The following is a 17,379-nucleotide window of genomic DNA, read 5'->3' on the forward strand; positions in this document are numbered from 1 at the left end:
TTGCCTAGCAAGGTCAAGATTTCTCCAACCTAAAACAGGAAAGGGAAATTAAGGTCTAAAACAAGAAAATATTTATCTCTTCTCATTCAAGCTATTTCTGCGTTCTTACTTAGCTAGGAAAAAGGAGATAATTGTATTTCCTATTCTGCTGGGTTATTTTGAGGATTAAAATAACCTATATAAAATATCCTACAGAATTTAGGCTTGGAGTGGCAATTGATAAATGACAGCCATCATTACTTCTGAATTAAGACTGAACCAAATATAGGTGCAGCTCTGAACAATTAACCATTGTATTAGCTTAACAGGGTGAAAGTAATACTAAGGTGAATAGTCATACACATAAGGCATTAAAAGAAAAACAAAAGCTCTGAGTATATGTGATGAACACTTCTGTAATATATGTCTTAATTCATCAGACACAGATCTCACTAGAACATTATTTATTCTTGAGAAACATTTGTAATAAGATTGGGAGAAAGACCTCATTTTAAGGCAGTGTCTCTAAAAGATGGCAATGTGGTTTAACAGGATGAGGGGCTGTGGTGCTTGAGTCCTGAAAGAGGGTTTCTGAACATGTGTCTGTGAAGTTGAAAATGGATTTTCACCTTAACATTTCTGAGACTAAAGACATAGGATTTTTGGCTCCTATCAGTTGATAGATCACATTTTTCTGCAAATTCTCCTCTATAATTGGACATGAGTTATATGAGACCTTTTTACAAAGCATCTGTTTCCTTTTTCTGTCAAGACATCTACTAGATCTTGCTCCAAAAGAGCAAGGAAGATAATAAAGGCTCTTAACTCTCTGATTTTCATAAAAATTCTGTGCTGTTCTTTTTTTTTCACTACCGGAAAAAGTAAACATACAAACTATTCAGTATATACAGATGCCAATCACAGAGTGGTGTTGAGTAAAAACATTTTTTTCTTCCCCATTCCTGGGGTAAGTACATTCTTTAATAGACTTTGCTGAACTTTTATCACAACTAAAAATTCCTCAGTATTAAAGCTCAGTGAAAAGAAATCTCAGTGCCTGCTAAGACAAGGCAATCAAACCATGTGACAGTCCCATATGCAACTCCAAATCTGTCCTCATAACTGTCTGTAGAGCTCACAAAAGAGTCACACATGTAGCTATTGGAAGAATATCTTACACAATTTGGCACACAAGTTCTAAGATTAGCAGCTGAAGAGGGGGAGGAGGAAGAGAGGAACATAATAGATTAACTGACACCCATCCACTATCTTTCTAAATTGTTTGGAATGTTAAAAATATTATTTTGATCAATCTATATATACACCCTCAAATTTGAGAGAGAAATCAAAGCATGTTGTGGTTGAAAGAACAAATGGTTTTTTTTAAAAAAAAAAAAACACACTATGAAATATATGTCACTGAACAAGGGAGTCCAGCCAGCTCCCAAGTGGCATGATAACATGATGAAAAGCAAATCCAGGATGCTGTGAATCAAAAAGGCATGGGTCTATTTTTAAAGAGGCCTGTGTCTCCCCACCCTGTTTGCCAAGTATAAGTTTTTCTAGAGAAGTCCAGCCTACAAAATAGCTAAGCTTCTAGATGTTTCAGGAGTCACCTTCCCAATATTTGACCACATCCTCCCTGTATAAGGTCTTCGGCTCTTCAGACATCATCCATGTTAATCTCTAGACAAACAGAAGATCTGTTCAACTAGTTCACTTCCCCTATTCTTGAACAGATTGTTTGAGACATAATATGAATACTAATTAATGATAGAATATCTGTGAATGTTTTGAAATATGGACAAAGATAGCACTTTTAGAAAGGCGCCCAGATAGATCTTATGCAACAAGCCCCACTGGTCATATGAGGGGTCAGAGTACAACACAGAGATATGAGAACAAAATTGGCAGAGTTTTTGGCTCCAATTCAGTGGGAAACTGTGGGCGACTGTTTTTTTGTTTGAAGGGGGTGGGTGTTGATTTTCTTTTTAACCCTTTCCCTCTGCTGAATTGGAAGAGTTTAAAAATGAAAACTCCTTTCACAGACAAACAGAGAGAAAAGCAGTCAGTTTTGCTGGAGGTCAACCTGAGTCGATGAAGGAATGAGACTCCAACATGTTTTCTATGATTTTGGATCTATGCTCTGCAGGTTGGGTCGGACCCAGTGCTTAGCACCCAAGGTTGACTCAGATTGTCTGAGACAAGGGCTGAGGAAAGTCATTTGAATGAATATGAACCCTCTTCAATTCATTTCTCATTTTACAAACAGTTTGCTTAGTCTCAGATAAGTGTACCTATAGACATATGGAAGATCTAATATTCTGTTAAAGGGCAAAGCATATTATTAAATTCAATTATAATGATGATTAAAATATCTTCTGTAGTAAGAGCCCAAGCTACTGCCAAAATATGTTATCTTTCCTCCTTTCCTTCTAAATTTGGATATTGTACTTTCTTCTTAAAATCTTTATAACTTGCCCCATCTGGTCTCAGAAGCTTTATCCCTTAACACTCTAGTCTTTGTATTCTCCTGTAATCTTGATAACTACCATGAAAGCTTAAATAGTGCTTTATAATCTTTGGGCTTCAATAATTGCAATTTGTTCTAAAGCCAAAAAAAAAAAAAAAGGAGAGAGAGACAAGGATAATTCAAAATTAAATGTAACTACAAAATAATTTATATTTGACCTTAGATTTGATTTTGAATTGAATTTTAACAATGTTTGTTTAAGTACTAGAGAAATTAATTTGTCTTACCCAACGAAATGAAAGTTTCATGAAAATCTGACTTGGGAAAGAATTAAAGTTTGCCACAGTCTGTATTTCATATTCAGCTAGTCCTTATCTATCTGAGGATTAGACCTAGGAGTCCTACACTTTTCTGGAAGTAAATGATTCTTTCCAAGACTATTCAAAGTTTGCCATGTTCCAAACCTTCTTGGGGGTGTGAAATATGATCAATTATTTGCATTCTGAAGTTTTTCTTTGCATTAAGCTAAATCTAGAAAAAAGAGAGGTGTCAACAAATTCGTAGTTATCAAATGAGATCCTGTTAACAATACTTGCCTAAAATGACAGGAGAATAAGTCTATAAGACAAAAAAGAAAGAAACATAATAAAGATAATTCATTGTGGATATGTGTTACAGCACACAGTATTTATACTTGTTTACATTTATTGATGTTTCTCTTTATATGTATTCATCTTTCGTGACCTCACCAGTGGGACTGCTGTTAGTGTTTGAAGACTACAGCGAGGCTTTTCCTAAATACTTAGGAAAAAAGAGATATGTGAATACCTACTGATTTACTGGAAAAATATATACAGTGTCCAAGGGTAGGTCTTTCCGTCTGATTGGTAGTTCGGATGGCCTGACCTACTGACTTGAGACTCAGTATTTCATACCGGCTCACACTTCCCCACGACCACCTTAGCTGGACGGCCCTTTACATCACATGAAGATTCAAGGCTAACTGAAAGTACCCACCCTTACCTCCAGGTCCTGAGCCTGAGATCCAAATGCAGGCAAAGACTTTGGATCTCTGCTTATCTAGATAGTAAGGCAGACAGTAAGCTTAAAGAAGATGAGGCCCATGTCATGTAATTCTCCTGTGTGCTGTAAGTATCCTGTTGATGTCATATTGTCCAGTGAATACTAGAGGTGGTGTTACCCTCCCAAGTGACATGTAGTACACTGATTTCCATAGGGCTACACCAAATGCACTGAATGCTGTAGAACTTCTGAGTTGGTTGGGTTTTTCTACTTTCTAAGTATCAGAGGGTAAACAGAAGTTAAAATAGTTTTATAATCAGAATTGATATATAGGGTAATTAGGAGCAAGGAGAGTGTAAGAAAGGATTTTCACTTTCTTATCTTCTGTTGCTCAGGCCCCAAACCTCAGAATCTTCCCTTCAACCCTTTCTTTCTTTTACTCCTCACTTACTATATGCCAGGAAATCCTGTCAGTTCTACCTTCAAAATATATCCTGAATCTAACCACTTCTCACCAAGTTCAATGCTACCATCCCGATCAAGTTTTTTCATCCCAGCTACTGAGATAACTTTTTAATTGGTTCATCTGCTGGTACCCTTGATAAAGTCTATGCTCAAGCCATTGCCCAGTGACACTCTCAACACGTAACTCACACCAGCCCAGTCCTCTGCTAAAATCCTCTTGGCTTCCCGCTGTACTCAGAGTAAAACCCAAATTCCTCTTGGAAAGCCTAACACAATCCCTGGCCCTCTTCTCTTACCTCTGTGGCCTTGCCTTCTACCATTATCTTAAGTTCACTTTGCTTTAGCCACATTGGTTGCCTTGCTATTTCTCAAACAAGCTTCAAATCTTGAATACTTCCAGTTTATCACATTTCCACTGGCTGTTTCTTCTGCCTGGATTGCCCTGTACCAGCAATTTGCTGAGCTAAATCCTTCATCTCCTTTAGGTCTTTGCTCAAATGGCACCTTCTCAATGAGGCCATCTGAGACCACCCTGTTTAGGATAACTTCCCCCTCTCCTCTACATTATTTCCTCCATTCTCAATCTCCTTTATCTTGTCTATTTCTTTGTCTTCCCATATTAGCATGTAAGTTCCATGAGGGCAGCAGCATAGAACCCAGCACATAGTGGGTGGTCAATAAATATTTGCTGAAAAAATCTGTTTCAGAGACAATGCAGTGAATGATGAGGGTTTTTTGCTAAGAAACAGAAAATCATGGAAAACATTGTAAAAACAGAAAAAAGAATAAGGAATACCCTTCTACTTCCAATCAATTTATATAATTCCAATGTTTAAAATAAATAAAAAGATTAAGAAAAAAGGCAATTCATACTGTCATGTTTTATTTTAGGTGAGAACAGAGCACAGAGAAAATAGGTAACAACTAGGCAAGAAAACTATAGTTGTTATTATGGAATAAAAAGTTTTTGATGAAAATAAAAGGTTAGAATAACTATTAATAGTGGGATACAGTAAAAGATTGACAAAGGCATTCTAAAAACAGTAAATATGAAAGTGTCATACCTTTAAGATTACACACCAAACATTAACTGCAAACTATGGTCATTCCAAGGATATCTGAATAAGAGTTTAACCTGGTGTAAATGGCTGAATTTTATCTTAAGAATATAAATCATTGTTGCATTTCTAATTAAGTTTGAGTGAGAATGAGTTCTGTAGAATCAGATACATTATCCCTAACACCTAGTACAGGGTCTAAGCTATCAACATACAGTCGGTATTCAATAAATGCCTATTAATTAGTAGTCAATTCATAAGTAAACTACTTTCAGTATGGTGAATTCACCTTTCTCCTTCTGTCTCTGCCTGACTATAGACTCCAAAAGCTACTTAATAAAAGGGAGGTAAAACAATAAGATATCTGCTTTATCTGACTGTCTTGTATATGAGCAAAAGAAATAAAACAGTTTAAGAGTTGGCCAACTCTTCTGAAAATTATTCTTAAAAGACATAAACATATTTTTTGCCAACTAGTAAGGTAATAGGTCCAAGATCAGTTGGGAGAAGATGAGGAGCTCCCCTCCTCTTCAACTCAGGGATTTTCATCCACAGCATGCTAATGAAGCAGAAAAAACACAAATGCTTGGTGTACAACAGAGAATTTTGTTTCAAGGAATCTTATTAGTTTTGAGTTAAAGTCCTCATAATTCTAAGAAAGTAACTAAGAAAGACTCATGAAGATAGGTGCACTGTAAGTTTAGTTTTGAATTATTATAACACCAGTTTATGTGGTAATTCATCAAAGAAGTCTTTTATGGCACATTTGAGAAGCACCTTGAGGGACCAGGAATAGCTCTGCATAGGATACTCTCTGTGCCACTTGCCAACTTGGTAGAGATCATGAAAAATCAAGAGTCTCTAACAAACTAAAATACTTGGATATCTTATCTTTAACCCAGGTATGTCCACATGATTATCTAGATGTCAGTGTAAGATATGACTCTTATGGGTGTACTGCAATACCAGAGCACACAGATTCAGCCAAGGATAAGGAAGTAGAACCCAAACCACAATGGTAGGAAACTTTTATCAACAGCAACAATAGATAACATTTACAGAGCCATAATGATGTGCCTAGTTACTGTACTAAGCCTTTTATCTGCATGATCTCATTTGATCTTCACAAATCTATTGGTAATTACTATTATTGCATCTATTTTAAAGATTAATGGAGGTCAAGTAGCTCACTCAAGGTAACACAGGTAGTGCATGGACGAACTGGAACTCAAGAGTAGGATTGTGTGATGTCAGATCCCATGCAGTCTTAACTAGTAGGTCATATTGGCTTTAATTTCCACTGTCACGTTTCTCATCTTTGGCTCTGATTATACACTTCCCAATATAACACTGGATACGAAACCTTCCCTCACAACATTCAGTCAAATGTCAGGATGAGTTTAAGTAGATTGTCCAAAATTCTAAAAAAGGATGCAAACTTAGAGTCAGATTAGTGTTGGAGATAGAGCTTGAGCTTAGGAGCCAGCAAGATCTGGGTTATGTGCCTTTGAATAAATTACCCTGTGAAACTGGTTTTCTTATCTGTAAAATGGCAACTATATTTACATGACATGGTCCTTGAATGGATAATAGATTATATGGACTGCTCAATATTTGGGAGACAATATATAAATAGTAATTGTTGATCTAATGTTGAATCATCAGAAAATCATATGATTCCACAAATAAAGCAAATGTTTTGAAAGTATATGAATTTGTTTTCTATATATAATTGATAGCTTAATTACTCAAGAATTATGATAGTAATTTTTGCCTTTGACTTGGACTCTCTGTCTTCATATTTAGTACTGTTGGTTTAGTCACATGGATGAATTATAAATTACTGCTTCTTATAATATAGTCTGAGAAAGTGTCAATAATTTAACACTAGTGAAACATTTGATTTATGGAGTTCTTAAGTTATAACAAATTACTGTTCTACCAAGATTTACATTTATATGTAGCATAAAGTTAATTATGGCCACTCATTTTTTTTTTATTCAGTAAACTTTTACTAAATGTGTATATATGCCAAGCACTAACTTTGCTGGGGATACAGTATGACAATATATCACCCTACTCTGAAGGAATCAATCAGTCTCGTGGGAAGACAGTCATGCCAACATGGGTCATTGAACCATTTGGAAGACCATAAAAAATGTATTGCATCAGTTAAATCAAGAGACAGCAAGTTGTTGATCAGAGGAAGACGCATTGAGTTAAAGTGGAGGGTACTTGTATCGGTTGATGATATTCCACAACTTGAATTGATGGTATGTGATTCTTGAGGGATGCATATTTGAGGAGGGCAGAGTGTAAAGCAAAGAGTCTAGGCTAACTCATGGGTTTCTAGTTTGATCTAGAGGCACAAGTTGTGAAAGTGATGTGCTAAGCAAAAAATTTTCCCCATAAAATCTAACGCATGGAATCATCAGTGATACTGGAATCAATAATAGAAAATATTAGGGGTAATGATGTTAAATTTAAGAAGAAGAGGGTAAACAGAAAGAATAGAGTAAAAGAAAATGCTAATAAATGGACATAGTGATATTACCACCATATAAATTTGGTGCAATGATTTATGATGATAAAAATCATTGGGACTATACGCAGAAATTCTAGATTATTAGTTCATGAATAACCTTGAATTTTCACTTCTCTTTTGTTCTATAGAAAATATCCAATATCCCATGTCAGCAGCAGTGTATTTACAAAGCATACCAATGCTCTCATTAAGGTGAAACTCATGTGCTTCTAACCCTCAACTTTGGGACTGGAGCCCCAGAGGCATTTCAGCACCTGTGTGCCCAACTTGTTTCAACTCGCTGCAATCACTTAGTAGGAGAAAAGTCTGTATTTCAAAGGGATATAGTTATTGGATTGGTCTGCTTTTTAAAAAGCTATTTAGAGTTTCAAGTACAAGCTGCTTGCTCAAGAAAAATTCTCGGACACAATCAACACAGGATTTCAACCAGACCTCAAGTATTTCACAAAGAAATGATATGTCATTTGTCCTAAGAGAATGAAACACCTGTTTCTAAGAGTGATTTAAGTCAATAAGTAATAAACTAAATCTTTGCTATGAATGCTTTCTGGTGTCTGAATGACTGTTGCCCTTTTGGAGGGCAAAGTGCACACAAGATTCAGTGACCTTGTGACTTGCCAGTCAAATAACTACCATTATGTTCAGTCAATGTAAATAAGCAAGGCTGACAATGTGCTAATTGGCTGCCTCTGGTCTGCCAAGTGTACTTTTGACCTTAAGGAGAACCTAATCAATTAATACTTAAGGCAATAAAGACCTCTTGCTGATTAAGTTAGAAGTCATCTTTTTCCAAAAGGATTGGAGCTGCAAAGTGGCAAGCTTAAAATGAAAATCCTCTCTTCTGAGGACCTTCTTATTTAGATACATGGTGAAATTGAATTTTGAAATGTGAAATCTTTGATCCAACTATTTATGTTTAAAAGTGTTTCTAAAAACAAACTATAAATCAGATACTAAAATGATAAATTCTGGTATGCATTTGAATTACATGTTAATCAACTGAACATGGTCAGAGAGTTGAAAAAACATACATGCTTCTTTGAAACCAAAGAGTCCATATTAAAATTCTAGAGAAAATAATGAAATTTGATAGATTTGTTTTTCAGTTTGGGTCTCTTTTCTGGGAAGTACTAAAATGACAGTAGCTAGTGTTCCAGGGGCATAGAGTTTCATTTTTAATTAAAAAGAAAAATGCTACTATCGGCTTTCATGAGAACATGGAAATGTTCTTAAAAGAAAATGTTCTTTACTTTATTACAGAAATTGTCACTTTTAAGTAACAAAGTGGAGTCTCCTCTCCTCCTCTTTGATCAATATAAAGCAGCATCTCCTTATGTGCTCTGTAGACTAGGTGAACAGTATGCTGAAAGGAGGACATAATTTGTAGAAGTAATTATTTTCTGCTTATAATGTGTAATATCTGACTTGGCAAAGGAACAAGTTTATCATTTTAGGTTAAAAATTTATCCTTTGGACACAATGACTGAAATTTTACAGTTCTTCTCCTTTAACATTCTTCTCCTCTGAGAATAAGTTTCCTGTTCAAAGCTTTGTAATTCCTTTGGCTCAGACTATAATTTGAAAATGCATGTAATTTACATAGAAGAGGAGAAATAGTTCCTTTAAAAATTATTTAAAAAGCAACAGCTGTGTATCTGCAGTAACTGTTTCATGAGGCTTCTAATACAGATAAAAATGCAAATATGTCATCTATTTTTAATGCACCATTTTTACACAGTGTAGTGACTGAAAACAGAGAAAACATTCTGTGTATTTAGATTCATGATGAGAAACATGCACCATTCAAAACAAGTTATTGTCATATTGTAGCAAGTAAAAAAAAATATGTTTTGGGATGGTAAATAAAACACTGCTAAATCATAACAAGAACACTGACAAAGACCAGGCCAGTAGTTGTGTATACTCCACTACCGTGTCATCAGTATTGTTTAAAAAACTACGAAGCACTGCTCACATTCCTCTACTGATGAGAAAACACACACTTAATATCTAGTTGTATTTCTCAAACAATAAGGCAATCTTAATCTAGATTCTAGGTTTGAAGACTCTGGAACCTATAGCATTTCAAAATGGGTCAGGTCAGTAAATAAAGTTATATATTTTATACAGAATCATATGAGATATTCATAATGGAGTTAGAATTCAATCCCACAGGCTCATTTTGACCTTACTATGCTAAGCTTTCTCCTAATATTACCCACAATGACTTTTTCCCCATATTTATTATGAAAAATGTCAAACAGAGCGAAGTAGAGTTATGTAGTTTACATCTATATGCACCACCACTAAAATTTTACTACATGTGCTGCATCATATATCTTTCCATCTATCACCAATATTTTTTCTTTTGGATTTTGACTGCTTTTATTTTTTTAAATAGACTTACTTTGGGTAGGGAGTTTTATGTTTACAGAAAAATTGTGCAGAAAGTGCAGAGGGTTCCCATATCCCCTCTCAAGCCTTCCTTCCTCGTTGCCTAACATTTTGAATTAGTTTGGTACATTTGTTGTAACTGATGATCCAATATTGATATACATTATTATACACTAAAGGCTATAATTTAAATTGGAGTTCTCTCTTCATGTTGTTCATTCTATGGATTTAGCAAATGTATGACACGTACCCACCATTTAAGTATCTTACAGAATAGTTTCAATGCCTTAAAAATCCCTTGTGCTTCACCTTTTCTTTCCTTCTTCTGTCCCTCCCAGGAACTTGTAACAACCACTTACCTTTTTTTTTTTTTGAGAGGGCATATCTTATATTTATTGACCAAATGGTTGTTAACAACAATAAAATTCTGTATAGGGGACTCAATGCACAATCATTAATCAACCCCAAGCCTAATTCTCAACAGTCTCCAATCTTCTAAAGTATAACGAACAAGTTCTTACATGGTGAACAAATTCTTACATAGTGAATAAGTTCTTACATGGTGAACAGTACAAGGGCAGTCATCACAGAAACTTTCGGTTTTGATCACGCATCATGAACTATAAACAATCAGGTCAAATATGAATATTCGTTTGATTTTTATACTTGATTTATATGTGGATCCCACATTTCTCCCTTTATTATTATTATTATTTTTATTTTTTAATAAAATGCTGAAGTGGTAGGTAGATGTAAGAAAAAGGTAGAAAACTTAGTTTAGTGTTGTAAGAGAGCACATGTAGATGATCAGGTGTGTGCCTGTAGACTATGTGTTAATCCAAGCTAGACCAGGGCAATAAAACATCCACGTATGCAGAAGATTTCTCTCAGAACGGGGGGGTGAGGTTCTAAGCCTCACCTCTGTTGATCCCCAATTTCTCACCTGATGGCCCCCCTGCGACTGTGCCTGTCTTAGGTTGTTCCTCCCTTGAGGAATCTTACCCGTTTCTGGCTAACCAGTCATCTTCCGGGGCCATACAGGGAGATGTAAAGTTGGTAAGTGAGAGAGAAGCCTTATTGTTTGAAATGGTTAGCTTTTTACTTCTTTGCAGATTTATGCCCTAAACTACTTACGTTTTTACTGTCTTCATAGTTGTGTCTTTTCCAGAATGGTTGGAATCATATAACATAGACTTTTCAGATTGGCTTCTTTCACTTAGCAATATATATTCAAGGTTCATTGATGTCGTTTTGTGGCTTGATAGTTGATTTGTTTTCATTTCTGCAAAATATTCCATTGCCTGGATGTATCACAATTTATTTATCCATTCACCTAATGACATCTTGGTTGCTTCTAATTTTTAGCAACAAATGAATAAAGCTGCTATGAACATTCATGTGCAGGTTTTTGTGTGGATGTAAATTTCAACTCATTTGAGTAAATTCCAAGGGGTAAATTCCAAATTTAATTTGGGTAAATTGCTAGAATATATGGCAAGAGTATGTTTAGATCTATAAGAAACCACCAAACTGTCTTTGAAAGTGGCTGTACCATTTTTGCATTCCACCAATAATAAATGAGAAACCCTAGTGTTCCACATTCCTAATGCTCCACAGAATTTGGTGTCATTATGCTTTGGATTTGGCTGCTCTGATAGCTGTGTGGTGGATTTAATTATTTTTTAAGTAAATTTTTTATTTTGGAATAACTTTAGAGAAACGTTGCAAAGATAATACAGAGATTTCCTGTATTTAACTCACTCAGTCTCCCCAGTCATTACTGGAAAGACTGATTAAACCTGAATTAAGTCTGGAGTTTAGTTACTTGCAGTGTATCAATGTTGGTATTCTCATTTTGACAAATATATCATGATAATTTAAATTCAATATTTCTTAAGTCTAAATACTTGAGAAAAGTTAAGGAAGAAAACTACCATTCATTTGTTCTATTTAACTTAATGTCTTAGAAAAAGTCATATTACTTTCAATAATATTTTTATTTGTGATTTTATTCAGCTCTATTTGAACCATCATAAAAAATGATTTATTTAAAAAATTACAGAAACATCAGGAACAGTGGTAAACACTCATGTATCCATTTAATTTTATGCAGTCTGGATCAGACGTATTAGCACAGTATGGTAGTAGTTGTTTTTTCGCTAAAATACTATGGTCTCTGTATATTTCTCTGCACTTCTCTTATAATTTTAAAGACCATTCCTCAGTCTTTACATATATAAGTTAACCAAAATGAACTCATTAACTAATTACCTGATATTTGGGAGTGGTAATGGAGGAATAGAGTCCATTACCACTCCCACTAAACATAGACATTAAAAAAGGTAAAGAAAAGTGTGACACAATTACAGTTGTATGGCTAGCCCAAACAGTATCAGTCAAAATGGTATATTGTCAAAATGGTCTCACGTTTCATTGAAAGAAACTGTCCTGGGAACCAAGAAATGTAGGATATTCCCTGTGTGTGTGTGTGTGTGTGTGTGTATTTAACATAGTTATTGAGGAAACAAACCAAACACTGTAGAAATGTATAGCAAGGAAAGCCCAAATTCCCTGAAATCCCAATACTCACAGATAACCACTTTCAATCTTTTAGACCATTCCAATGTCCATCTAGACCTCTTTTTATTTATATACACCCACACTGAGCAATATACTAAAACCCACATTGGGCAGTATACTCTACATGAATGGGACTATATGAAATACACTGTTCCACTATTTGTTTTAGTAATTGGTAAGATGGAGACCTGTCCTTATCAATAAATGTGGATATTGCACATACTAGCCATTTTAGTGTTGTGTAATATCCCAAGGTACTATGCTGCTATGTTGCATTTATTAACTTTCCTATTGTTGGATATTTAAAGTGCTTCCAAAGTATTGTTGTTATAAATTATACACAGATCAACATGATTGTTGTCAGATTATCACATTAGGATATCAGGTAGAAATAGGATCACAGGGTAAAATGATATGGATATTTTAATCATGGATAAATATTGATAAATTATCCTTTGAAAACCTTAATGCATACTCTCATCAGCAGAATATTCTCTTAAGATCTTCATATTATTTGTGTTTCTGAGTTAAACCACTGTATGTTTAAGTGAGGATTTGTTATTTGTCCTGCACATGAAGTCTTTCCTTGATTCTGAAACCTCCTCACTCATGATCTCTTCGTGTATTGATTTTACTCTACTTCCTGATTTCTTCTTCCAGAACAATTTGGGCATATGTTAGACCCCTTTCTATCTTTCATGTTTTTTAACCTGTCTCCTGTTATCCATGACTTCATCTTGCTGTGCTGCATTCTGGATAATTACTTCAGCTTTATATTCCAGTTTGTTCATTCCCTCTTTCATCTGTGTCTAATCTTCTTCTCGATCCATTTAAAGAATTTTTAATAATAATGATTATAGGTTTTTTCCCCTAAATGTTCAATTTTTTTCTTTTAAAAATTTGCCTACTTTGAATAGTCTGCTTTTTCAAATAGTTCATGTTACCAAAATTTCTGACATAGAAAGTTCTCAGAGTTTTAATTCTGCTGTTTTCTTTTGGATTTGTTTTTGTTTGCTCAGTTATTGTCTTGATGACTCATCTCTATAGTGACTTGCTTCTTGATGTACTCTGTTATTTTGAATGGTGAACTAAAGTTTGGCATGACTATCTGTGGAACTCCTGCAAAACATGGGTTCAGTGCACATTTGTTCAGAGGAGTTTGTGTTTGATTCTACCAGTTGCTCCACACTACCAATTTACTAACTTGGGACTACCTGAAATTAATATATGTGCTTAGGGTTTCCAGCACCACACTGATCATGCAGTTTCAACTACAAATTTGTTTAAGGGAAAACCTGTGTGTTTGAAGTCCCAGGGGAATGTGTTTTCTACTTAGAGCCTAAACCAAGACAGACAAATTTCTTGTTGTCTCCTTTTGCTGGGGAGCATATTGTCTTTGTCTTTTCATAGAGATTATAGCTGTTCAAGAGTCCTGGTTTATAGATGCCTCAGAGCCTACTCTCCACTTTCTGCAACTCTGAAACATTACTTTTGTCCCTCAATGGCCATTCAAACACAGGCATTTTGGTTACCACAATTAGCAAATAATTCCCATCATTTCAACATCACCTTATCAATTTCCTTTCCATTTGTTCTCCTAGGGATTTCTCTTACCTTTTTTTGAGCTTGGTCACACAATTTAAATGACATTTTTGTTGTTGTTGTTGTATGTTCTGGGATTTTCTCAGACTACTTAAGGTTGAACGAAATTCAGGATGCACAGTTAAGTGTGGATTTCAGATAACAAAGAACACTCTTTTAGTGTTAAGTTTTTCCCAAGTATTGCAGGGACCATAGTTACAATAAAAGATTATTCATTCTTCATCTGAAATTTAAACTTGACTGAACATTTGTATTTTATTTACTATATCTGACGACTCTAGAATCTAATACATCATAGTGTTCAAAATGGAAGTCTGGGCTATGTTTTAAGTACAATTTTGAGAAATAAGACATGGGTGACACATTTGCTGAGCCATTACAATTTGATAATAAAATTTTCTCAAATATGTCAATTTGGCTGATACACACAGGTTTTTTATTAAGGTGTTATTTATATACACTCTTATGAAGGTTTCACATGAAAAAAACAATGTAGTTACTACATTTACCCATATTATCAAGTCCCCACCCATACCCCATTGCAGTCACTGTCCATCAGTGTAGTAAGATGCCACAGATTCACTATTTGCCTTCTCTGTGCCACACTGTCTTCCCTGTGACCCCTCACACCATGTATACTAAACATAATGCCCCTCAATCCCCTTCTCCCTCCCTCCCACACCCCTCCTCTCTGGTAACCACTAGTCCCTTATTGGAGTTGGTGAGTCTGCTGCTGTTTTGTTCCTTCAGTTTTGCTTCATTGTTATGCTACACAGATGAGGGAAAGCATTTGGCACTTGTCTTACACCACCTGGCTTATTTCACTGAGCATAATATCCTCTAGCTCCATCCATGTTGTTGCAAATGGTAGATTTGTTTCTTTCTTATGGCTGAATAGTATTCCATTATATATATGTACCACATCTTCTTTATCCATTCATCTACTGATGGACACTTAGGTTGCTTCCACATCTTGGCTATTGTAAACAGTGCTGCGATAAACATAGTGGTGGCTATGTCTTTTTGAATCTGAGAACTTGTATTCTTTGGGTAAATTCCAGGGAGAGGGATTCCAGGGTCAAATGGTATTTCTATTTTTAGGCTTTTGAGGAACCTCCACATTGCTTTCCACAATGGTTAACTAGCTTACATTCCCACCAGCAGTGTAGGAGGGTTCCCCTTTCTCCGCATCCTCACCAGCATTTGTTGTTCTCAGTCTTTTCAAGGCTGGCCATCCTTACTGGTGTGAAATGATATCTCATTGTGGTTTTAATTTGCATTTCCCTGATGATTAGTGATGTGGAGCATCTTTTCATGTGTCCGTTGGCCATCTGAATTTCTTCTTTGGAGAATTGTCTCTTCATATTCTCTGCCCATATTTTAATTGGGTTATTTGCTTTTTGGGTGTTGAGGCATGTGAGTTCTTTATATACTTTGGATGTTAACCCCTTGTCAGATATGTCATTTACAAATATATTCTCCCATACTGTAGGATGGCTTTTTGTTCAGTTGATGGTGTCTTTTGCTATACAGAAGATTTTTAGTTTGATGTAGTCCCATGTGTTCATTTTTGCTTTTGTTTCCCTTGCTCAAGGAGATGTGTTCAGGAAGAATTTGCTCATGTTTATATTCAGGAGACTTTTGCCTACGTTGTCTTCTAAGAGTTTTATGGTTTCATGATTTACATTCAGGTCTTTGATCCATTTCGAGTTTACTTTTGTGTATGGGGTTAAACAATAATCCAGTTTCATTCTCTTACATGTAGCTGTCCAGTTTTGCCAACACCAGCTGTTGAAGAGGTTGTCATTTCGCCATTGTACGTCCATGACTCCTTTATCGTATACTAATTGACCATATATGGTTGGGTTTATATCTGGCCTCTCTAGTCTGTTCCATTGGTCTATAGGTCTGTTCTTGTGCCAGTACCAAATTGTCTTGATTACTGTGGCTTTGTAGTAGAGCTTGAAATTGGGGAGCATAATGCCCCCACTTTATTCTTCCTTCTTAGGATTGCTTTAGCTATTCGGGGTCTTTAGTGGTTCCATATGAATTTTAGAATGATTTGTTCTAGTTCATTGAAGAACACTGTTGGTATTTTGATAGGGATTGCACTGAATCTGTACATTGCTTTAGGCAGGATGGCCATTTTGACAATATTAATTCTTCCTATCCATGAGCATGGGATGTGTTTCCATTTATTGGTTATCTTCTTTAATTTCTCTCATGAGTGTCTTGTAGTTTTCAGTGTATAGGTCTTTTACTTCCTAGGTTTGATGCACATAGTTTTAACTGGAAAATTCTGCAATGTTCCAATTGCTTTCACATCCATAATTTGAGAAAATCTGAGTCCCTAAGTATCCCTCCCTCTTTAAAGTGATCTTTCTAAATGTTTTTTTTATTCTTGAAGTTTATTAACTTCAAAATATATCTTGATATTGACCATTTTTTGTAAGAGTTTTCTAAAACAAATTGAACCCTTTTGATCTATAGATTCAGCGTTTTTTTTTTTCCCACTCCTGGAGACTCTTCTTTGAATTTTTGAGGGGTTTACTTCCTCTGTTTCCTCCAGCATATAACAGGCATGTTAGTTTTCCATTTTTCTTCACATCTCTTTGTTATTTTTAAGAGTTTGACTCTTACGAGTTTTTACTTTTGTGTGACTTTTCATAATCCTGTCCTCAATCCTGTCTGGGTTTTCTACATTGCTGAGTCTCTTATTTGATGTATTTAATACACTAAAATGTTTTCCTTGTGGTGTTCTTTCCCTCTTGATTTCTTTCTTTTGATCTACCAGCTTCCTTTTCACCTTGCCCTTGTCTGATCCCATATTTGCAACATTACTACATAAAGTCCAACTTCTTTTCAATTTCCTGAGTGCACAAAACAGTTGCAAGACTTTTATACCATTTTTAAAGTACATTTTCTTTCATAGTATCCCCTCTGTTTGAATTTTATATGTTCTTTATCTTTGCTTCCACTTTTTTATCTTTTTGGTGGGAGCAAAATTTGATAGCTCTCATTTCTGAATGGGTCCATTCTATCCAAGCATCTTTCATTCCAAAATAGTATGGGTGTATTCCCTTTGATTTTTCTTTCTTAAATGTTGTAACAATCAGTAAATTCTCTGTCAGAACATATGCCAATGTTTAGTATTGTTTGGTTTTGTGTCTCAGATATCAGAGGTGATGGGAGAAAAAGTGAGGGAATCCTGTTCTTGACAGCCCCTCCTTCATTCTTCTCACACATGAGTAGAGTTCAGA

Source organism: Manis pentadactyla, chromosome 11 (genome assembly GCF_030020395.1).
Source record: "Manis pentadactyla isolate mManPen7 chromosome 11, mManPen7.hap1, whole genome shotgun sequence".
Taxonomy (NCBI): Eukaryota; Metazoa; Chordata; class Mammalia; order Pholidota; family Manidae; genus Manis; species Manis pentadactyla.